A 25,342-nucleotide genomic window follows, 5' to 3' on the forward strand; every position below is an offset into this window, starting at 1 on the left:
TGTGTGTGTGTGTGTGTGTGTGTGTGTGTGTGTGTGGTGTGTGCATGTGTGCATGTGTGAATGTGTGTGCATGCATGGAGGCCTGAGGGGAAGTGCCCTGCAGCTCGATCCCAGATAAATCAATTCCAGAGTTCCCAGTGATGTGAGCTGAAGCCCTTCCTGTGTCCACACAGCCTCTTTATGAGGGTTCTTAATAAATGATGACTGCCACATGCAGCAGTGGCAATCATCACAACACACACACATACACATACATGCAAAGACACACAAATGCATGCAGGGATACCTGAAAGACCTTTGATTAGCAGTGTTTGACTGTGTTACAGGTACAAATGATTTATTTAGTCATAGACACAAACCTATGCTTACCTGGCTAAGACAAGTCTTCTGTGAAAATGATTGCAGTATAATTGCACTCTATAACAGAATTCTCTAACACTCTGCTAACTGGGTGTCCATAATGTATGTGCAAAAAAACGGTATGTTTCCATGCCTCAAACAAGATGATACAAACAGAGAGGACAACAAACCACGTCAAACCTTCGAAATCCTCTGCAGCTCTTCCATGATTGTGAACCAAAGACAACTCAGGCTGCCTGCACAGGAAATACAAGAGGCAGCGGGACCTCAATCATTTCGTTACCCCCTGTCAGTTTGTACCCATCTCATCCACAAAGACAGGATGGAGGCAGGCAGGCAGAGAGGGAGTTTGGGGGGGCAGGGAAGGCAAGAAGGAAAGAGGTTAAAGATTTAGACAGAAAGAGATCAGCAGACAAGCCAACAGACACAGAGAAGACATATTGAGAGAAGACAGAGAGAAGGAAATGTAAACTACTGACAGCGGAGGAAAAACGAAAGTGCAAATACCAGTGAACCTGTCAGATGTTCTAATACTGCCTCACAAAACGAACAAGGTCTGTCCTCCTGCCCATCCTCATGTGTTGTACACATTGCCATGAGACAGATGAAAACTACCTGTTACACCTTAACAGCAAGATAAAAAATCACCTGGAGCTGTCTGCAGCAAGGCTTCCCGCCTGACACTTTTCCTCTTTGGTACATGACTAAACAAAGAAGCCTCTTCTTCCTCCCTCCCGTCTTGATCTGAAATATTGAAGATCTCCTGCTGACAGCCAAATCACTAAAGACTGCCCCTCTCAGCTTTGTCACAACATCACGTATTCATGACATACAAAGAGACCATTTAGTGATCCCTTCAGGCGCACACAGTTCACAGTCAAAAACCGCACCCACCCACTGGGAGCTGGCAGCCCACCAAATATGGTTAGCACTTGGAATATTTTTCCAGAATAGTAGAAAAAAAAAGCACCATGTTAGGTCTGCCAGTTCACTGATTACTACACAAATGAACCATTTTCAGTATTAATCTAGTCAGTGTCATATTTCTGTGTCATTTTACAGTGACTACCACTATGATGCTTAATTGGTAGAAATAGCTGTCAGTAAGTATTTAAGAATTTCATTCACATGGATTGGTCATCAGACAGCAGTAGTAATGAATCAGTGAGCATGCACCGCAGCAGATGAGAGGGCTGCAGTCAGCTGGAGGTTAAATAAATGTTAGGTCAACTCTCAGGGCTCAGCCAGGGGCTTATGACAGGACCGCTGCAGCTCAGCTCCACTGAAAATGGCTTATTAAAGCTGAATCCTCATTGCAACCTTGCCTACAGTACCTGTGTGTGTGTGTGTGTGTGTGTGTGTGTGTGTGTTTGTTGTGTGTGTGTGTGCGCGCTTCCATATTTGATATGGGGTGAATGTCCGTACACAGACAGAAAGGACAACATTTTGTAGAACTAGGAAAACATTGTGTGTTTAAAGGCTGATTATGACACTGATCTAGCCTGACAGATTTTTTGAGATCAGAGTGAGTCTGCACTGGTCTCTACTAAATGGAGCAGGTCAGCACAAATTAAACATCACCATGAATGTCATTATCTTATAGCATATACAATGTCAGGGTTAACATTTTTGGACAAACATTTCTACAGTGGAATTTGGACCTTATGAACCTGATAGTGACGTGTGTGTCTTTGAATCTATGTCATTGTGATTACAGGTGTTTCATACCCTAAGATGATCAACTATCAAACAATGAAAATTTAGTACAAAATGTATTTTTAAAAATTACAGATTGGACAAAAACAATTACCAAATAAGTTGAGACAGAGTTGCTAGTTTAGGCTGTTTATTTGCCTTCAAAATTAAAACACTGTAAATCTAAAAAATACCAAAGGAAATACATATAAATCAACCATATCAACCTTGACAGCACATTTAATTATCTACAACAGTATGACACATTTCATATCCTAGTTAAATGACAATGAAAGCGTGCCATGATGTTCTGAAACACTAGCCTATTAGCTTGATGCTAATACATCATAGAATTTCCCCATTAACATGCTAATGGACATTATCATCAGTAGTGATGTTACACAGTAGTGAGGGCTAAGCCCAGGTTGCAGTGTATGTGAATGGTAAGGTGTGTTGCTTTAGAAAAAAAACAACAGGGGGTCACAGTTTGGGTTCAGGATTTGAATTAATCTTAGTTTGAGATTGCAAAATGACCTGAGAATGGCAGGACCTCACTTCTATGGCAATACACAATAGTGTGTGTGTGTGTGTGTGTGTGTGTGTGTGTGTGTGTGTGTGTGTGTGTGTGTGTGTGTGCGTGTGTGTGTGTGTGCGTGTGTGTCCAGAGGTAATGTTCCTTAATGAAAGGGTACAGTCTGGCCCTCTCTCCCGTTTCATCTTCTGCTCTCTCTCTCGTCCCCTACTGCCACTCACACTCCCCATCTTGTTTTAAATTACCTCTCCTCCTGTCTTCTTTATTCTTCTCCTCCTCTCCTCTATTCTCATCTCTGTCAGTCTTTTGTTCTTTTAGCCAACATGATCTCATCATTCTCATTATGTGACTGTTGTTACTCTCCATCCGTTGCAGTTCTCTCCTCATTCTCTTTTTAACATTTCATTTCATCCCTCCATCTTATTGAATCGTTTATATCCCTCCTGGTGCATGTCCTTTCTACTCTGCTTATAACTGTTATCTCTCAATGCTTAATGCTTTTTCCATCCATCTATCAATCCATCTAGCCTATCTCCTTTTCCTCCATGCCTCATTAACACATCTGGGTTTCACTTTGAGCTCCTTCTCCAACATTGTGCACCTCCATCCCTCCTCTTTTCTACTCTCATTATCCAATGAGGAAACTCCGTGGTCGCCAGGGCTCCTTAGCAACAGCCCCATAAGCGGAAGGTGGGATGGAAATGGTTGCAGGGCATATGATGGAAGGGGGTAAGATAGGCTGAAGATGCAGAGGAGGAGGGGAATAGGGAGACCAAGCCCAGTGGGAGTGTGAGGCTAGAGGTGTGTTTGCCATTATCAAAGCCTTGAATCTGGAGAATGTGTGTGTGTGTGTGTGTGTGTGTGTGTGTGTGTGTGTGTGTGTGGGTGGGTGGGTGTGTGAGAGAGCGAGAGAATAAAAAATAACATACGGTACTGAAAGGGGTAGACCAAAAGTGCAATTGCTGTGTTTTATCTCAGTGTGTTTTCTGTGTGTGACTTCAAGAAAAGCTCAATTCACAGATCTAAACATCTTAATTTACATATAATCCAGAGGGCATCATTTCAGTCTGGCCAGCTGGATAGTGTGTGTGTGTGTGTGTGTGTATCCGTCCTATACTGGACTGAAGGAACAAAGGCCAGTCAACAATAAAACCCTGCGGAGATACTTCATTACTGAGCTAACACCCTCTGTAGACACAAAGACAGAGTCCTTCTCAGTAAAAAGTCTCTACTTTAGATTCTAATTAATTTAAAAAAACAGCCCAATAGCACAGTCAAAGATGGTTGGGAAGTCTTGTAAGCTCTCAAGCGACTTATCGAGAGTTTATTAATAAACATGAACCTACTGTATGGTGTGGGAGAAATGTGGTACAAATATGTTGTTTTATGTATATATTCAAACACATTAGCATGTACTAACCCAAGCCCTTCACTCAGATCAGATCAAGTAGAAAACCTCAGGTCAGGTGGTCACTGTAAGTCAATCTGGATGGAAGCCATGAATTAAACAACCAGCCGATGGAGAAGCTAAACAGTCCCAATTCAGCAGATAATTCAAATACAACACAACAAAATAAAAACAGTCTGCTACAAGAAGTAACATCTCTCTTCTGTACTCTGCTGCTAATGTGTGTTATGGTGGAGCACTTCAATTGTTCCAAGCCGTCTGACTGACTTGCAAGGTATTATATTAAGAGACAGACATGAATTCAGGTGATATGTGTCTCAGCCTATCAGGTACAACCTAAGCAGTTCCTCCTTTCCTCTCACCTTCGTCATGCCTAGGCTCTCTACCAAGGACAATAATTAACCTTGTGATTTTAGAAACTCAAAGTATCCGTGATACTAAATTAAAAAGGTACTCTGCAACTACATTTTGGGAAACATGCTGACTTACTTTATTGGTAAGAATTAGATAAGAAGATTAATTCCACTCAGTTGTAGCATGCAGTCAGTTATCTTGGCTAAGTATGAACACTGTAAACAAGCCTGGCTCTTTTTAAAGGTAACAAAATCCAACTACCAGCTCTTCTACAACTGGCAAATTAACAACAAAAAAACACATGCTTTTCAGTGAGTCTGAACAAATGAGGAAGAACCAAGAACCAGGAAGAACCAAGAACCAGGAAGAACCAGGAAGGTTCTGCACCCAGCAGGAAAAAGCATGTATGTATGTGAACAATATGAGGGTAATACTACTACTAACGGTGTGTATAGTAATTCATAAAGATAATCTGGACACCTGACATGATCCTGACATACATATACATACATTAATGTGACATGTTAACTGTGACAGGTGTGTGATTCCTCGGTGGACTACGGAGGTCATGTGTAGGGCTTCCATTAATATGTCATGAAGAGGTTTGATGCACCTTTTATATCTGCACTGTACATTAATTCACACTATCCTTTCCCTAAATGCCTACCCCTTTCAATGATTTTTCTCCTTGCTTTGAGATTTTTCTTTGCCTTGTACCTCACTTGTACAACGCTTTGCACAGTACAAACCATTTTCTTTGTGTATTTATACTGAACAATGTGAAGAAGTGAAAGTAATACAACAGCATGACTGTTAAAATCATTGTTACAAACCTTTAGTGTATTAATTTTCTGCCACAAACATGTCCAAATGGATGCAACTAAATTCATCTTGGTGGTCAAAAGTAATAGTGACCTCATGTCTTTTTTGACTTTTATATTTTGTCCTTGTCCTTGTAGACCAAAATCTACTAAATCTATTACATATAAAATTCAGACCTTACATGTTTGTTTGTTTTTTGTTGTTTTTTTTTTTTTGCCAAGTTATCTTTTTTTTCTCATATATAATTTAAAATACTAAATCTTGGAGTCTGATGGCTGTGCCTCAGATGGTCGAGCATGTTGACCACTAATTGCTGGGTGCCAGTTTGATCTCTAGCTCCTCCTTCCCACATGTTGAAGTGCCCTTGGGCCTTGGATTTTGGCTCCATAATTCTCCAAAGGCAGGGTTAGCAAGAAAAGGTCATACATTAGTAAGCTCAAAATAAAAAACGTAATTGACATCTCAGGAGGCAAACGGAGACAATTGTGAGCAGGGGCGTAATCTTCAGAGCCATGTGTTAAAGTTAAGGTTAGGTCAGGGTTGAAGACAAAGTGTAGATGGTGAAGGTTTAGGACCTAAACCTAAACTTTAGGTAAAAGGCTAGAGAATGTAGTTTTTCAGTAACTGTCCTCACATGTATAGAAAGACCTGCTTCTGTGTGTGCTGTTCTGTGATCTTGGCTACCAGGCCTAATTTGTCAGCTTGGGCCCATCTGCCTTGAGGTTACCACAATGATTGAAGTCATTCTGCCAGTGGCTGCTCTGTTGTGCGGCCTCACACTAACACACACACACACACACACAGCTATCGTTTCCAATTTCTCCGTCATAAATACACCATTACCAAATTTCATTTCCTCAGATCTCTCTCTCCTTCTCCGGTCTCTTTATCAGCTTCTTTTTTTGCAATGTGCAATCTGTAAAATAACATTAGGTTCATTATGGAGTGTCGGAGTACACCAATCAGGACATAGTGAAGAGAAACCTCCCTGTCCTCCATCTTCTTCTCTATACACTCATCATGTGGAATGTATTCCATCCCTCTCTTTCTAAAGAGAACAGAGCTGGTCTGAGTCAATCTTACATGTTTTCATATTGTCTAGAACTGCTTTCATTACACACCTCATCGCTCTGTTCTTTGTTTTGTATTGTTTTGTCCCTTTTCATCCCATTTTAGCTGATGCTTGTTGATAATTCAGTGATGATACACAGAATATGGTGCTGTACTGAGGAACCACATGTCCTCTTTGTTTCAGCTGCTCTCAGCTCCTTCTGGCTTCTACTTGACACAACAACAGCTTAGTCTATGTGAGTGCGTGTGTGTGTGTCTGCTCGAGTGTTTGTGAGATGAAGTGCATGCGTGAACTGTGAGGAACCCCCCCACCCCAACATGGTGTTAAAATGACTGACATGTCAGTGTGTGATTACCGCACTCACTCACTACTAAAAGGTGTGATGAAGTGTGTCCCTGTGTGGACACACACTAAAGGGGATTAAGGAGGATGATGGTGTGTGTGTGTGTGTGTGTGTTTGTATGGCTATCATTGTGAGGACCAGCATGAATTTTTAACCATTGGACTGAGGACATTTTTACAGAGTGAGGACAATTTAGCTGGTCTTCAAGGTGGGGTGTCCTAACACTGACTGTACTGACTGCCATACAAAAAAACTGTGTGTGTGTGTGTGTGTGTGTGTGTGTTTACATGCTTTTGTAACAACAGGCCTTTTTTTTTTTTTTTGCTGAGTCTGTCAGAGTGTGTGTCTCTGCTACTGTGAGGGCTGGTGGAGTGTTTGCTGCTGCTGACAAATCTAATTAACACTTTTGAGATATCTATCAGGTACAAAACACACACACACACACACACACACATGCCTCCCTTACAGGAGACAGTGAGCTGTTTCACACAGTATTAAATACATAATTAAGTAAATAATAAACTACATTTATTATCCAGTGCTTAATAAACAGTGAGAAAAAGAAACAAAGAAGATCATTTGTAAAACTGCAGTTATTATTTTAGGAAGATGCAAGACAAGATGGTTTCCAAATGTATCATCCTGATTTGGTTTCTGAGACTGAGAGAAACAAAGAAAAACAGTTTCAAGTCGATTCTAAAGGTAAAAATTAGTTAAATCCAGACTAACCCTGTCTTAGCCAGATCTCCACCAATGCAGTATCAAACATAGGCACAGAGAAAATCCATCTCGACTTATGAATCCCCCAACTTATTCATCCTCTGTAGCCTGAGGTGTCAATCACAATTCCATTTTATGACCTTAACATTGTCTTACAAAAGAGAAAAACTGAAGAGAGCGTACAGCCACACAGGTTGGGTAACGTCAGGCCATGGTTACATGAGTTCTTCCCTGAAGTTAAAATTGAAGGAAGGGAATTTTTTTATGTTTCTCTGATTAACACCACAATACAAATGATAATGGGTTATCTACACAGGGATAAAGTGAAACTGCAGCATATATTATTCATATCTGCATGCTATATGCTGGACACTGGTAATTTGAAGTGAGGGAGAATGAAACATAACCAGTTCCAGCAGCAGTCACAAATTAAAGGAACCATTTCACGAGTGAGTGGAGCAATGGCCAATGGCATGAGGAGCCCCAAGTCCTAACCAATCAGCAGAGTCACTGAGTGGAAAAATACATGAGAACATGTTACAGTGAGACAGCCTGTTCAGATTCAGGGCAGCTGTCACTCTGTTTACTGTTGTGGATTTATGATTCATTTAAAACCATTTACACACATTTTACTGTCTTTATTAAGTGATGTTTATTTACATGGGTGATCCTATAGTTCTCTTATTATCATTTCAGTCTGTGGTTGGAAACACTCACTATCATGGTGGTAATCTACTGGAGGCTCATGAGGCCTGTCAGTGAGACATTTTGGTCTTGGTGATTTTGACCTGCTGAAGAAGCTCAGTACTTCCCAAAGCTAATGCTCATATCATACATTCATGACATGCAACAATAATGTTGCTGGGAAACAGGAGCACTGACCTGACGTATGCCCGGACACTCTCAGAAACACAGTGGTTTTAGTGGGTAACCTACCGTTCCAAATGATTTGTGTTAGAGTCTAATATTTAATAGTGTGTCTCACTATTGTGCCTCATATAAAGCACATGCACACACATACACAAACACACATGTGTGGCTGTGCAGTAATGTAGGTTGAGTACCTGGCTCATGCTCACAACATCTGTATTCCCACCTGGAATCAAGCAAGTTTAGGTCTTACCCTTCTTTTTCCTCAACCTCTCCATCATCCACGTCTCCTATTTTCTTCTTTTTGTCACTGATTACATTTACCTGCATTTCAACATGCAGATTTCACTCATTTTGAATCTACATGTGGAAAAGCTGATGTGTCAGAACACCTCTCATGAGACAGCCAGAACAACACAAATAAGTGTCACAGTGACAGAAACATTGCCACTGTGATCTCGAAAATCACACAAATGCTGTTTCTTATATTTCTCACTTTTCTTGCCTTGGCAGAACAACGCATCCGCCCCTACATATCTTCCCATATTTATACCTTTTCATGACATAACATGCTTTGTTTAGATGGCGACAACAGGAAAAAGAAAAATGTGTGAGGTCATAGAAGAATGAATACAAAAGTGAGGCTAATTCTACTTTGAATACTACTTTCTTGAACTGAACACATCACACCAGGGTAAAGAAAAATTTAATAATCTTCAGCTTTCCTGCTAAACTTAACACTCAGCTTTTCACACAGAATATTTCATGACAGGATCTTGGTTTCTGCTGCATGCAGTGTTTTTTTTTTGTTTGGTTTTTTTTATACTGCTGATGAGGGCTTATCTGGCTACACACACACACACACACACACACACACACACACACACACACACACACTTTAAGCCAACAGATTAACTGGACATGGCAGGAGAGGAATCATCTAGAGCTAAATGTCTGTGATTACATAAAACATGACAGTCCAAGCAGCAGTAAAGGAGAAGAATAACAGGGAAAGAGCAGACGGTGGACACACAACTCACCAGACCCCTGACTTTACCCCAGCTGACACACACTGATACTTAATGTAATATGAAGCCTGCACGGTGCACCTGTTGATAATCTATTGGAGATTAAATGACTGCTGGTAATGATTACGGATTTCAAATTGATCTACTCAAGAGCCTTAAATCAAATTCACATCTCTTTTTCCTTGTTTGTCAACAAGACTGACATCACGTGCATCCCCTCAAGCATCGTTCTTTCTAGAAAAGAAAGCCATGTAACATGGATCACAGAGTGACAATTTGCTCTGATCTTTTCCCTTTGGCCATGGAGCTTGTGGGAGGAGAAAGAGAGAAAAAGAGAGAGAGAAAAAGAAAAGGGGGATGGGACGTCAGAATCAGACTGAATATTTGCACTGAAAGGCTCATCGTTGTCCATTAGGGTCTCTCTCTCATTCTCTCTTTCTCTCTCTGTTTTCTGGGTGCATTAACCTCTTCTTCACAATGCTCCAGAACAAAAGGACTGTATGTGAGTATGTGTGTGTGTGTGTGTGTGTGTGTGTGTGTGTGTGTGTGTGTGTGTGCATTGCTCTGGCACTCCCACTACTGTCCACCCCCTCTATGTCCCTCAACAAACACTTCTCCACATTACAACACAGACACACACCTGCACACACAAAAAAAAGTGTAAAAAGTGTGCTAATGCAACAATCCTCCCACTTGCAACTGCCACACACACAAATACAAAATAAACATCTGCCTGATAAATGTGTGAAATTGTTCAGTGTTCAAAACACACAGCATGCTTAGACAGCTCTGGTCACACAGAAACACATACAGTACGTGCAGCATGGGCAGATTTGTAATATGAGGTAATGATAAGTTAGTTGGTCAGTTGGAGTTCAGATCATTTACATTTTATGTGTCTAATAACTTACATTTTAAGTAAATGTATGTTTCATATTAATAAAAACTTCAAAAACTGAGTTTAATGTACTGAGGATTACAAATGGCCCCAACCTCACTTGTAAGTCGCTTTGGATAAAAGTGTCTGCTAAATGACTAAATGTAAATGTAAATGCAACAAAATAATTTAATCATCTAAATTTTTACTTGTTGTGTTGTATACTCATTGTTTTATTAACTTGCCCTCTTTCTAAAAGAGCTTTCCTGTCTATATAAACCCAACCACATCTTCAGGAATAGAATTTTTTTTTTCTGTTTGATCATCTGATAGTTTGTACTGGACCCCACAGAAGAATGATGGAACTGTGAAGTGGAGTCGTTTGATGGCAACCTGGATTCTACTAGGTGATGATATGTAAGCAGAAAAATATGATGTAACTAAATAATAAATAAGAGAGATGAGTCATGAGATGTTCTAACTGTTCTTTTTTCATATTTGTTGCCCATTTTGAGCTGTTATGTTTATTACTTTGACAACAGAAGGCAGACGGGAAACATGAAGAGAAGGGCAAAAGGGGGTGACGGGCAACCAATACTGCGGCCAATATTATCTATATAATATATATATTTATATAATATGGCATTATGATGACAATTCAGACTAGTAGATCGCCAGAAACTGGTATGAGACTATAATCTTTCATGGCTCACGACACTGTGATTAGAGCTCTGTCCTTCCCATTTGGCCGCCAGCAGCTACATCATATCTTGATGTTCACGATGAGACTGAGACTAGATCTACTGTTATTGTAAGTTAATTATAGGTGTCCAAGAATAAGGTGGATATCTAAACACACATTTAAATGGAGAAATTCAGGAAATAAAAGTCAAATAAAGCAAAAAAAGTCAGTGAGGTAACATGCAGACAAGACATAATCAATATTTTTGTAATCAACTGTGGCAGACAGATGAATCATTGTGTGAATGTGAGGCAACATATTCATGAATGAATTAAAGTTTCCCAACAGCACTCACATGCAGGGAGCAGCACCAGGCACAATAATTAATGCATTTTAGAGTCATTTTCAGCTAGAAATGTGAACAAAGGCACAAGGCAACAGTAGACTGTATCCAGTTTGATGCATGTGGACAGTACAGTACACTGGCTGTGAAACTAATTACTGATCTCAACAAAGAGGTGTCTTCCAGTGACATACAGCGTGTCACTATTTGAGCTCAGTGCTTTGTAGAAACTGTGCATACTGTGAATTTCATAGTGTATTTTTTGCATGAGGTGGTTAAATCTTTTTCTGCACAGAAAATAAAAATAGAAACCTGAAAGGTTGGTTTCCCCCCCCCCCCCACACACACACACACACACACACACACACAGTTGTACAGACATACTGTATATCAGTACCTTACTTAGTGCAGCTCTTGCGTCCAGGTGTATAGCTGTGCTGGGTGACTGTGTTGTATCTCCATCTCTTTCAATCCTTCAGCATCCAGGAAACCAAAGAGAAAACAGCAAAACAGTGTCAGTCAAATCCACCACAGAGACTCAAAGATAGCAGATGTTACTTTAAAAATGGAACACTAAACTCTGTCCATCTCTTTCATTCTATCTATTTTCTTCTTCCTCACTCTTTCTATCCCTTTCTCTCCCTGTCGCTGTGCCTCAGAGCATACACACTCTCTCTCTCTCACACACAATTCTCCATCTGTCACCACCCCCTCTCCTTCACCCCTCCCACCTCATACATTATTAATGAGCCACAGACTCACTCTCTCTCTCTCTCTCTCTCTCACACACACACACACACACACACACACACACACAAACAAAAGTCAAACACTATGCAAACCACGGCACAATCCAGTAAGTATGGATGAGATATTTAGTGGCACATTTATGGTAAAGTAAACAAAAGCATGACTAAAACTGAAAACTTGAAAACCAGAGAGCTGGTTATGAGAGATCAGCGGCCATAGTGATGCTGAAAACAGGGGGGAACAATCACAGGCACTGTATAGCTAATATAGCTAATACAGCATGATGGCTTGAGCTTGCATGGCTGCTTCTGGAACATGCTCACTAATCTTTAATAATGATATATAGTATTTAAGATATTTCACCAAAACAGTGTTTTGGTGAAATAGTCAATTGATTAACCAGCAAACTAACAAAGGAAATACACTTACAGTATATGTTTGACAGTTCCTACCCAAATTAAACAAGATATAGTCATCATCCATCAGGTAAACTGCTGTATGTTTATGTTATGTTGTGTATTTTATTGTTCAGCATTACCATCCAAAGTGAGTGGTGGAAACTAGGTAGTGTGAACAACATGTGCAACAAAAAGAAACAAATTACTTACACACATTACATGTTGTATGTCAATGTGCACAAACTACATCAGTTTCTGGTGCAAAACATGTTAGAAAAGCATTAGGTTGTGTGAAGCAAAATAGGTTGCTACGAACATGATAACTAGAGGACGCAGATGCAGAAACACAAGGAGATCAGGGTGTAATTCTACGAGTTTATTATCAGGATGAACAGAAAACAACACTAACTACTGACTAACTATTGTAGATACTTTACTAACAAACAGTGGAGTTCAAAAGCTAGAGGTCAGGGAAAAGGCAAGTGGAGGGAACAATGTATTGAACAAGACTAACAGGTGCCACACTAAGACAAACTGAACCAGGACTAACCTAAATACAAAGACGGTAATGACAAAACATAAAACACCTGCTAAAAACATCACACTTGGACCAGCTGAGACGGAAGAAGGAAGAAACACAAAACCAAGAAACAAAAAACAAGAAACGTCTGGGGACACTGCCACACGTGGTCAGAGGTGGGAACTGTACTATAGGCAGCACAGGAAGTCTGAAAGGTTTATTGAACTGGCAACATGCAAAATCTATCAGTAAGATTTAGGTTCAGTAAATCAATGAACTGAACTAAAATGAATTCAGACACATAACTATGACAGAATTTAGGTCATCTATCAGCAGAAGTCCTTTCCTTTGCCTTATTACATAGTAAAAAGTATATGAGTATATTCCTTTCTTGACAGAATAAAGCATTTTTGGCTTTTTATATTTACTCACTTAAGAAGCAAAAAGATGCATTCCTCTCACACTCTCCTTGCATGTACATGTAACCCATAAAAGCTTAAACATGCACGTCAACCACGCATGAACACATTCAAACACGCAGGTCACAGAGAAGACAGAGCCGATCATGCATGAATGTAGAGTACACACGCACACACATGCAGGGTTGTCCATGCATGTAGCACAGGCAGAGGAAGCTGCAGGCTATTTGAATTTTCTCATGGACGGGACATGGCTGGAAGCAAGGTCAATCAGAAAAGACAGCGTGTTGGTGTGTGTGTGGGTGGAAGCAAGAATACATAGACAGATGTAATTTAATAGTAACACTAGGTTAAAACATACTTGGTAGAAGAACACTCCAGCATGTTGGTCAATATTTTAATTTGTGGTTTTACCAGTAAAATAAGAAGATGTATGCTCATCAAAGATTCAGCAGGGTTTCGGAGGTTTTGAACATCACCTGTGAGTAGAGGATCCTTCAGATGATGTGTGCAGTCACAGCATCCAGCTGTTGATACAGAAAGCTCTAATATTGGCATCACAATGACCTAGGGGCTAACATGAACTACATAAAACACATCGTCCCCAGTGTGAAGCCAGTAGTGGATGTTTGCTGTGTTTCCTGTCTGCTTTTTGATCATACAGTATTATAGGTAAAGGCAAAAAAGAAATATGTCCAGTAGTAAATCTAAAATAACTTGATGTTAGTATGTTAAATACAAATGTGGTACAGATTGAAATTTTTACCTTTGCCTCCTGGAGTAACTAAAACTATTAATAGCTGTGGCGTTAACCCCCACATTTGATCACTGTACATTATATCCTGCAAAGGTATCCACTTCCAGCACATATTCATGTCAGTAATTCCTAATTATTCCATGCTTATGTTAGATGTTAACATGAGCAATATTTCATGAAGGATCTAAGTCATAAAACCTCTGCTCCTCATAAAACTCAGGCTATTTCATATCATCCTGCTCCTGCTTATAAAAAAAATGGGAGAGGTGGGAGGAGTCGCTGAAGTCAGTGTGAGTGGGTGTATAGTATGTACACACTTTGGCAATGTTCACCATGTGTCAACATTAGCATTACATCAGCTTTCTGAAGACTCTCGACATCTTATACAGACTTGAGCATCATCATGCGAGTCAAACTTATATGAATATATATGAATTATATATTTTATCATACATTAGATAATAATATCAATATATAAATTATTTTGTATGAGTGAGTGGTGAGTCTCGAGTTCCACTCAGCTCAGTGTAGAAAACACTCACAGAGCAACATCTGGTCTCAGTCAGTGCTGATCATCAATGTTTCCTGTCAAACATTAATTCAAATGCTCACATTTACATCTAATCATTAGAGACTTCAATCGCCCAATGGAAACCAAAATGAAACTTGCTGTTGGGTTTGTGCTCTCTGCAAGTTCATATGTCAGTAAATCAAGTGGATCAACTTTCCATCGTGAATCAAGACCAAATAAAATTTGATCTTGTGTTGCTATGTATACAGTACATTTATTTTTAAAGATGGATTAAATACGTAAACTCAGTACTGATAATGCAGTACTGATACATTTGGTCACTCCCCCTCACCAGTTATCTATAATCACTACTACTACTCATTTTTAACCTAGCAGTACTCTACAGCCCATCTGAAAACTGAGGCTCAAGATTAGGACTGTGATTAAAAAGACTGATATCATTTTTCGACCAGACTGCCCACTGTTAGGCTGTTCAATTAAATCTAAAATTTGGGAAGGCGCTTAATTGGAGAGAAGATTCAGAAAGAGCAATACAACAAGAAGTTCAGAGAAGGTCAGTGGGAGGAGGGGAGTTGAGTCTTCAGGGCATTTTAAAAAGACCCGCCCCCCTCTACCCCCAACCCACTCCCGTTGAGTTATAACTGACCTGAGGCCTGATGAGACACACAGATTTTCATCTTTATGTATTTGTGTATTGTGGTATTGTGCACCCGTGTTTGTGTCTATCTATGTAGGCTTGACCTCTTCACCTCGGCCAGCATTTTCAGCTCCCTTCTGTCCCCAGCCACACCCCCACATAATCAATAACCCCCCTTACTAACTGCTGCCGCGAGCTGTGACATGCAAATGACCCTCGCATATAATTAAAATATATGCCTTGACAACAATGAGATAGACTTGACACCCCCTCTGCTTTTCTTCAAGACAAACGCCAAGACATGCACAAACAAAAGCAAGGACAACATCAACTTGTGTCCAGATGGACTCCAGTCAGTTGTCTTCTACTCAGATCTGCAATAGACAAACACTCATTAAGAGTGCACCTAAGCCCCCCTCAAATGTCAACCCAAGCACATACACACACACGACAACATAAATCTGCTGCTTTCAGCTTGGAGTTATGTTTGTGTCCAGTAACTTCCACCCACATACTAGGATTAATACTGAATATGAATATGAGTCATAAGCAGTTATTTCTATACTGACTCCTTAACCTTTATGTCAATATTAATTATTAACTCTTCATTCATATCAAATACATTTCATGATCAAGGATCTTTAATTAGATGATAACTAAACTGTAAAAATGAGACTTGAGAACTGAACTCGTACCAGACTGATGTCAAACACATGACTTGGACTGACCTGAGACTTTAAACTGTTCAAGTCACCAGACTTTCCAGTCTCCAGTTGTGACTCCTGAGTCATATCTAAAACCCCTGAGAAGATTCAGTTTCCACTGGGACATTAATTGAATGCTTTTTGTCTAACTACTATTTACAAGAGTAAAAAAAAAGTTGTGACCTTGTGAAATCCTGATCAAATCAATATGAGTGCAAAGAGCAAGACTTTTTAATTTAATTTAATATTTAATCATTAGTCCTCTGTACTAAAATGACCTGAACTTAGACATGAAAAAACTAAATTTACAAATTAGCTATTTAAATACTGGGATAATACATTAAAAAGCAGAATGATATTGACATTGACAGCAAAGTAAAATATGAGTGTACTGATTTTGGAAGAGAGAGAAACTACAGGATATAGAATGGAACAAATGACAGCTTCACAGCTAGACAATGACTGGACTCATTACAGCAAATGCCACAGGAAGCAGTGTGTTAATTAACCCTACACACACCCACACACATCGTACAGTCATGTCCTGTGGTTACTGAACAGGTTGGGGGGCAGAGATCTGAACACTCTGAACAGACAGAGTTTGGTTTTCTAATGAAATAACAATAAAAAACTGAACCAGTAACTAAAACATGTACTGTGGGTGGCAAAATACAATCCATTAGAATATATGTTTAATGTATTATTTTCTAATTAAAATGTTATCCATCTTAACAAATCCACTCTTTGTCAGGTATGTATGGGTGTCTAAATGTCGACTCTTTTCCCTCAAATATGGAAAATTCCAGTACTTCCTCGTACTTTTCATGTCAGGGCATCTGTATTTGTGAGTGTGAGTTTGTCCTGTGCTGATCCATGCTAAGTAGATACAGTATGTGGGCTACTATCAATAAGGCTTTGTGTTAAACAAGGAGGAAGAACAGACTGCAACCATTGTACAGCGTCCTCATCCTGTGAAATAACACGCAGCAATATCACACTGTGACAAGGGGATGTACACAACAGCATGTACAATTCTCCCTGACATGAATTTTACAAACTAGAATGACTCTGGCAAGAGAAATGCTTGTCGAAAAAAATCCTTATTTTTTTATTTTATGTCTTTTTAGACATCTTTTTCCACACAGCAGTATTTCAACACCATCCTTAGCCAGTTTTGCATATGTTGTTCAGTACACTAATGGTTTATTCAATTTTCAGTTTTTCTCTTTTTAGGACTAAATTAGTATATTAGCTATGGTCAGTGTTTGTAAAGTCCTCTTTTCTCAGATTCAAAATGTCTTGCTTTTCATGCTAAAATACTGGTCTAAGGAAATAGGATTTTCTAGGACTACCTAAGGCACTGGTCAGAGCATGGTGGAGTGTAGCAGAGCCAGCAGTGCACAACGATTTAAGTTAGTGACAGCGTACCAACTTTAAGTGTTACAGTGAGGCAAGTTTTTTGCTGTAATTAAATTAAATGGTGTGTTTTTTTTTTAAGAGAAACAGTTGTTCTTTAAATAAGACTTGACAAGTTTTACATTGACATTTAGTGTTAAAACTAAATAATTTCAACAATAATAACACTAAGCCTATTTTATCATACTGAAGTAAGTTAAGGTCTCCATTGTTTCATTAAGAGGGAGATTAAAATGAAAATTTAAAACTTCAGAACAGAATTATTATAGAGTACAGTACAAAAAAATCTAATAAAACAATAATAGTACACACTGAAACGTAGATACGTAGGTGAGATACAGTAGATAAAGTGTTACTTGATGGAAGGTTGAAGTCCGATCACAGCGGATGCAAAGGAGTATAGTCGTCATTAGAACTGGAAAGAGTAAATTGGGATTGTGAGTTTGATATAAATTGCATTAAATGGGTTTGAGCTTTAAAGAAGCCATATGCTCTGAAAAAGGTCCTTGATCAAGAGATTTTTGCACTTAATTTATTATTATTTGCTGTTATGTAATTAGCTGTAATCAGAAGCCATATGTGGCAGAGTGAATTGCAACCAGTAGGACACACAGATGCATGGTCACACATGAATAGTTGCCTTCACCAGGATCAGGTAGCTCACTAATTGAGCTGTTTAAAAATTTACACTGAAAGAGATAAAGCCAGAGAGAGATGGAGGGAGTGGTGAGGACAACAGAGGTATGAGATGAAAGATTCTTGTAAAAGTACAGGAGGTAAGGGGCGAGATAAAACACAAAAAAAGGCACTACGGAGACATCTCAAACCCCCAAGCAGTGCTGAACAACAAAGTGAGAATACCCCGACTTTTCCCACAGTCATCTGTTGTTTAGTTCACCCCAATGAAGCAACCAGTGACCAGCTTCATTAGAACAAACAAGGAGTTTAGGATGGGAGCCAAAAATGTGATTTGTTTTGTTGTGTGTTTTGTCTCACTCTGTGTGTGTGTGTGTGTGTGTGGACAGACTTTCCTTTTTTCCATCCTGATTGGTCCTCACAACTCCTCGCATTAGAATTAACACAGGTCTGTGCAACACACAGGCAAGAGGCCGTACACACACAGTTGAGGTATTTTTGCTACACTGCTGTATGTCCAGTATGTTTACTTGCAGGCATCCAAGCGTTTTGGCTAAGAGGCCAAGGATGGACTACCTTGTCTGAGGCTGGCGGAGCAGACAGATGGGTTCTGAGGTGGAGGTCGCATGGGTGAAGCCACCCATCCACCTCCAGGACCCAGCTGGGTTAAATCACACTGAGCACTGGAAGAGTCAGCCAAGGGACATGTCAGTCACACACACACAGGACATGCAGTCGTGCTGCATGCCAGCCCAACCTGATGATCAACCCAGTTACAGGAATGCCAGAACTGAGCTGATTTCCACATTTGGTCCCCTAAGGCCACTTGAGGGATCCAACAACTGAATTTCATGTTAACACTTCGCATGAAAACTGTGCACTTAAGTATTCTGTCCTGTAAGCTAGGAAAAGGACAACGTAGCCATCTAATAATTTAAGGTTACAATTAACAAGTATGTACATGAAGTACATGACATGTTTGTCACACCACATTCTCCAAAAGAACAAAAAGCAGAGAGCAGGACTACTGATCAATGAGGACAGATTAGGAAATGTGATCAATGTTGTGAACCGATCAGGAGCTCAGCAAACCCTACCTGGCTCAGGAATCATTGTTGCGTCTGGCTGTAAAACGCTGCTACAACTTCCATACAGCTTCCTCTACACAGAAAAAAGTATTTAATGCTGATTTAATCAATACTTGAGATACTGTTATGTTTATCCACAATTAATAAACCACCAAAATGTAACTGAATTTGGTGTCTTAGGTACGACGTTTCATTGTAGTAGTTCCCTCAAAAAAGAGCCAATAGAATTTTTCCATTGGGTTTTGATTAGTTGTAAACAAATACACTGTGAGAAAGAAAAGTTTATAAAACTTACATGTTTTGTTCAGCAGGTACATCTGCACAAATGAACAGCAGTTTGATGAATTTTGAAGCTTAAAGCTCAGACCTCAGAAGAATGTTTTTTTATTTTTGTTTTGCTAACATTATAATTTACCTGGCTATATTTATGTATTATACCATGAAGTCTACCATATCTAATAACACCAAGTCACAATAGGCAGCAGGACCAATTTACCTGACCTGGACAGTTTGCTGACTATGGGGATTTACAGCTAAAAGGAACACAGTAGTAGGTGTGGTTTGCTTTATCATATTACAACTGTTTTATGTCTTTATGATAATTAAAACATAACAAAAAAATAACATAACCTGACACAAAAAACGTGAAATCACATCAGACATTTTACAGATATTGAGATTTTTTTTACATCACCAGTAGTTGTACTTTACAGTGTTATCTTTTTGTGTCACAACTTAATAACACAGACCAGGGGTGCTCATACCCGGTCCTAAAGGACCCCCTGCCCTGCCCACTGATGATTACCTCGATCAGGTGTTTTTATGCAGCTTCTGACTGGTTGAACACACCTGATCTAGGTAATCAGCTGTGAGGAGGGCAGAGATAGTAGGAAAGGTTTTTAAAAATGTTGAATCTAGCCACTGAACAATGAACTGCAGAGACTCTACTAACCCTAACCCATGCATATACAAGAGAACAGCTTTTAAATAGCTGTCCACTCTAGTAACCACTATGCAGGAAAGAATTGCTTCTAACATAATCGGTGTGTGTCTACATGGTCTTTAGAGTAATATAAATGTACTGAAATGTTCAGAAAGTGGATTTTGCATAATATGTGACCCTTAAGTACAATCACTAGAGGGTGGTTAAGTTGTCATCCATTAACCCCAGGATTGATGTTTCGACTTCCAGTTCCTGGTTCTTAGCCAAAGGATCAAAGTGTCCCAAGACACAGTCCCTGGACACTGAACCCCAAACCTTTGAGACCTTAAACCCAGCTGCCCATCTATTATTATTTTTATTAAATGAACAACACTATGGTTACATAGCATGGCTTTATAGACATGACCAACTTATAATAAGCTTCCAACTGGTAATTTGAATTAATATTTGCTATTCTACAAAAGTCATTGTAGTCTCACAGCGTGGCATTATCTAGAAACATTAACCTTAACCTGGTGTTAACCACAGATCTTTTTACAGGCATCGAACCAAAAGCCTAACAACTGCGTAACCATTTAAGTTAAAGACACCAGCCAAATACCAGCTTGTTTTCATGTTTTAGGACTAATTTCTACACCAATTACAACCATTTACCACTTGGCAGATTGTCTACTTCAGGGACAAGCACTAGCGTTTTCAGTCTCCTTTTACTGACATCCATTCACACAGCAGGGCAGTCCCACATCAAATACTGATCTCTGTTTCTTCACCTCAGACACAGCTGCAACATTTATTGTCATCATAGGACATATTCAAAAATGAATGGCTCCTCACAACAGAGACAAAATGGTTAAAGGTTCCTAGTTTGATACCTGAGTCTGTTCCTGGATCTCCTTAATTCCTGAAATTGTTTGTCAAAAAAGTGGCAATAGGCTAAACGACCTGTGCCATCAGCCTTCCTCACAGCAGGTGAGTAAAGCTTGCATGTGATTAGTCATGTGTCAGATACAAAATCAGGAGCAGACAGACTGACAGAAATAGAGCTTAATAAAAATAGTGAAAAAAGGCAGACAGTGAAAGGAAGAGACAGGGAGATGTGAAAGGGAGCAGCTGTCGCAGACAGTGAAGAAAAGAGCGAGGCTCGTTGTCTGGAAGTAAACAGGACACACACAACGGTAATTGAACAACCGTTGCCAAGGCTACATTGGTGATGAATATCTGATCATACCCAACCCTAGACACAAAAACCATACACACCATAATACAGTATTTCATTTATTTGGTTTAGCACAGACATACTGTACAGAGCAGAAGAAGCCAACACAGTGCCCAGGTGCACCCGGTCACCTACAGGGGCGACGCAAAGCAGCTTTAAACTAACAGCAGTTGACAAAAGGCAACTGAAGCTTCGTTTAAAGCTGCACATTTTTTTAAGAAGAGCAAAAAGGCGTTTTAAGACAGGGAGGTCTTGAAAGGAGCAAAAAAAGATTTCAAAGATGAAAAGAATGTTCCCGATGTCATCTCCAATCTCTCCGACGTCCAGCTGGGGTCAAGTACCATGGTTAGACAAGTGTCGGCTATGTCCCAGAACTTGGATAGATGAGCATCTGGACCGGGATCTGGTTGAGTGCAGCTGGTTTAGCATACAGTGTGACGAGTCACTGGACATTAACAGTATATTGCAGCTGATCATTTTTAGAAGTGGAGAAAAGAGGACCATTGGAAATGCTGGTGTCCTGTGCTGGCTTTATTACGTAGTGCAAAGGTGACACCGACTTCCCATAATTTCTACATTATCACTGAATCATTCATTAGCAAGTGATATGTGCAATCGTGAATCTAATGACTCCTGTTGTGAAGATCATGAACAGCATCTGTTCCAAAGCCACAATAACAACGTAGGTTATTCGATGCTTTTGGAAGAGTCGGCAGTCAAATATGGTGATCTGTTACCACGCACAGATTACACACAGATATCCACAGATATAGACAGACAGATTTGACTGAAATCAAAGAGTTCATGAAGTCCAAAAGGGAAAGACGCTTTGCTGCTCGAGGACCCCAAGTGGATATTTGACCATCATTTTTAACAGACATCCCTGGGAAACTGAACCATTTAAAGTTCCAGTTTGATCTCTATGAATCCACCTTTTCTGACATGAACTTCATCAAGAGCAAACACAGGACACAGGGTACTGATGCACATCTACAAGAGGTGCAGTGTCAAATTATACCCCCAGATTACAGTGCATTCAGTGAAACAGTACACTGTTAAAACTAATTTGTTAAAAAAGTTAGAATTCATATGAAAATGTGAAGTAGTTTTCAGTCTTACATTACAAATAATTAGAACTAACATCTTAATTTTTTTCAGTTTATCAACATATGAGTATGTATTAAAGATGAAAGATGCAACTTTTTTTTGATTAGGAAGTTTGTATGACACAAGTAGCTTTTGATACTAGTCAGTACACTTTAAGTAACTCTTGAACCAGTGTAAGGTCTCACTGTTGTTTGTCCCTATGAATTTATCTGGTGACTATCTTGGTGTTTTCATTTATGTTGATTTCTTTTTGCTTGTAATAATAAGCAGGTTAGATCAAAATAGAAAGTTAGCTCACAGACGTGGTACAAATCAAGATATTTCCTAACATTTGTTTGTCAAAGACTTCAAGTAGGTTGCTCCATATATTTTGAGGAGCTGTTTTTTTTTTTGTTTTTTTTTAGTCTTCATGTAATCCCAAACTGACTCCATGATGAGATCAGGGCTCTGTGGGGCCAAACCATCTGCTGCTGGACTCCTTGTTGTTCTTGTCTTCTTGTCTCGAGCAGCACAATGAATTGAGGATCCCAAAGATGCCTCTCTGATGGGACTGTTGATAGACAATAAACCACTGGAATGACCACCATTCTTTTTAAATGTTCTGTCATACAGTATTTTTTCTTTGCTGCTACTTTCAGTGTAACCTCGATAACTTTATCTGCTGTTATTGTTAAGACAGAGTGGTTACAAATGAATATACAAAGAAAAGTAAGAACACTTACTAGCATCAGCAACAGTAAATATCTCTGTTTTACCATATGAAACATTTTCTATGTTTCAAACTAAAATAAAAGACGCTTTTTTTAGCATAATGATGTTTATATTTAGTGTTTAAGGAAATATCTTGATAAGGATGCAGGGCTTCATGCCGCTGTCTGCAGTGTGTATCTTTACACAGCCAATAAAACAGTGAAATCCAAACAGGACAGAAAGTCAAGAAAAGTAAAATGATAAGGGGGCAGGGGAACAACAGGAAAGCAAGACACAGTGACACCAGAATATGGCAGCATGGTGTTTGTGCGCGTGTCCAGCAACACTTCTTTTCTTATTGTCAAGTCAAATAAAAGTTAAGCAAGCCTACTGTCTATACTGTAACCACTGCAGACAAAAACCTGCCTAACCACCAAGCGTCACCCCTCAAACATACACACACACACATTCTTCACACACACAGTTCACCATGTCTTTGTCTCCAGCAACAGGAGGTGTGGTCTGGTTTTCTACAGTTAATGAGTTGGCAGAGACACAAGGGTCAAGCAGAGGCACGGGTCATTCACTCATTAGGCGCTTTAAGACTTCTCAGCCTTCTTACACAAGAACACACACGCGGACACACACGCGCACACACACACACACGCACATATTGAGACACACTAATACTGCTGTAAAGGTCAAAAAACAAATTTCACTTACACAGAAAAACATTTTGTCCACTTTCTGAAAACAAGCCACACACCAGCTAAAACTCTTCAGGCTCCCACTAACACAACCATAGGCTACATCCTGACACACACACACACACACACACACACACACAGCCATATAGTCCTGGCATCTGGTGACACAATAGCTTTAGGTAGCAGCTGGTCAGCAATAGCCAGAGGAGTCACACACTGACACACACACACACACACCCAAACATACAGCACCTACAAGTCCCTGTATGTCTAATGACATGTCAAGAAGACGTAAGAAGAAGAGGAGACGTCTTGAGCCATCTGTGGCACAAAGGCCATGTGGAACATTGGCGTAAATTAATAACAGACTCACTCTCACACACACACACAGGCATGCATGAGTAAACACATTAACTCATGCAGTCATGTTTGGTAACAGATGTACACGCGACTACTGTATATGAAGATGCAAGGCAACTGTTGCTACACATCAAATGTAAAGGAAGGATACTTTTGTTGTTTTGTTATGTTTTCATGTTCAGATTTTGCCATGATTTTCTATGAGGAGCAGAACAAATTGGAGCAGGAGGGAAGTGTTTTGAGAGTAATCATAACAAAATGTGAACGTGAAATCATTAAATGATGCTCTCCAATTGAGAATCTGTGCTCTTGATTAAAGATAGAAGATGTTTCATATCAATGCACCAAATACATATGTGAATGTGATAAGAAAATATTTATATAACTTCAATAACTTTTCCTTGATAGAACTTTAAAACATGGTTGATATAACTTTGACAGAGCCCATCCACATGAATTCCATCCATGTTTTGACATAAGGAGAATAGCATCACACAAAAAGACTGTAGGAGAGAACATGTTAAGTGGTACCCGAGCAACGTTACAGAAGTAAACATTTTCTTACTAATTCAAGTCTGACTGAGAAGCAGAGTGAGCACTGCAAACTGCGTCAAAAGCATGTTCCCACAAAAACAGGTAATTCCATGTTTTTACCATCTGAAGCATCATCATCCTTTGGAGGTCCCACAAAACTTTACAGTCCTAGAGCCAAGTAAGAGTTGACCTGATAGTGTCCACTTTCAAGCACCATGTCTTAAAAAAATAAAATAAAATATGCAGCGATATCACACATGTAGCAGCTTGTTTAATTGCAAAAGACATAATGTCAGAAAGATGACAGATGTGAGCTTCACACTCATTTAGGAGTAAAAAGGAAACTTTAAGCTTATAGTGATTTGAAATAGTTTGATTAAATTAATTTGACTTATATGGCAATACATATTCCTGATATGAATGAAGTATGAAGCATTGTGACATTTTGCTTCCATGAAGTTCCTAGTCATGCTTTCACCGGCATATTAAGATTAGATGTGGTAGTGTTACTGTATATTAATATAATTTTTTTTTCATATTGTCTTCACATGGAAATTAACACATATAAGCAGCAGTCTGGGTAATGCTGTCTGTAAGTGGGCTTAGATGGCAATGTAAAATACTACACGTGATCACACACACACACACAGACACACACACACACACACACACATACAAAACACTTCCCCCACTTCTGGGTAACACCTGCAGCCTTGTTATTGTGGAGAACAGAACACATTTGCCTCCAGCAATTAGACTAGAAGACTGCACACGAGCACACCTTCACACACACACACACACACACACACACACAGACTTATA

At 39.5% G+C, this 25,342-nt stretch overlaps 1 protein-coding gene across 1 annotated transcript in view; it reads right to left on the minus strand.

The window, feature by feature from the left end:
* nfasca (neurofascin homolog (chicken) a) overlaps positions 1-25,342 on the minus strand; it is a 121,622-nt gene that overhangs the window by 71,531 nt on the left and 24,749 nt on the right. The window contains exon 2 of the mRNA XM_026344668.1: positions 11,504-11,579. The gene's annotated coding sequence lies outside the window, so the exon portion shown is untranslated. The remainder of the gene's footprint in view (positions 1-11,503; positions 11,580-25,342) is intronic.

This window comes from Anabas testudineus, chromosome 5, assembly GCF_900324465.2.
Source record: "Anabas testudineus chromosome 5, fAnaTes1.2, whole genome shotgun sequence".
NCBI lineage: Eukaryota > Metazoa > Chordata > Actinopteri > Anabantiformes > Anabantidae > Anabas > Anabas testudineus.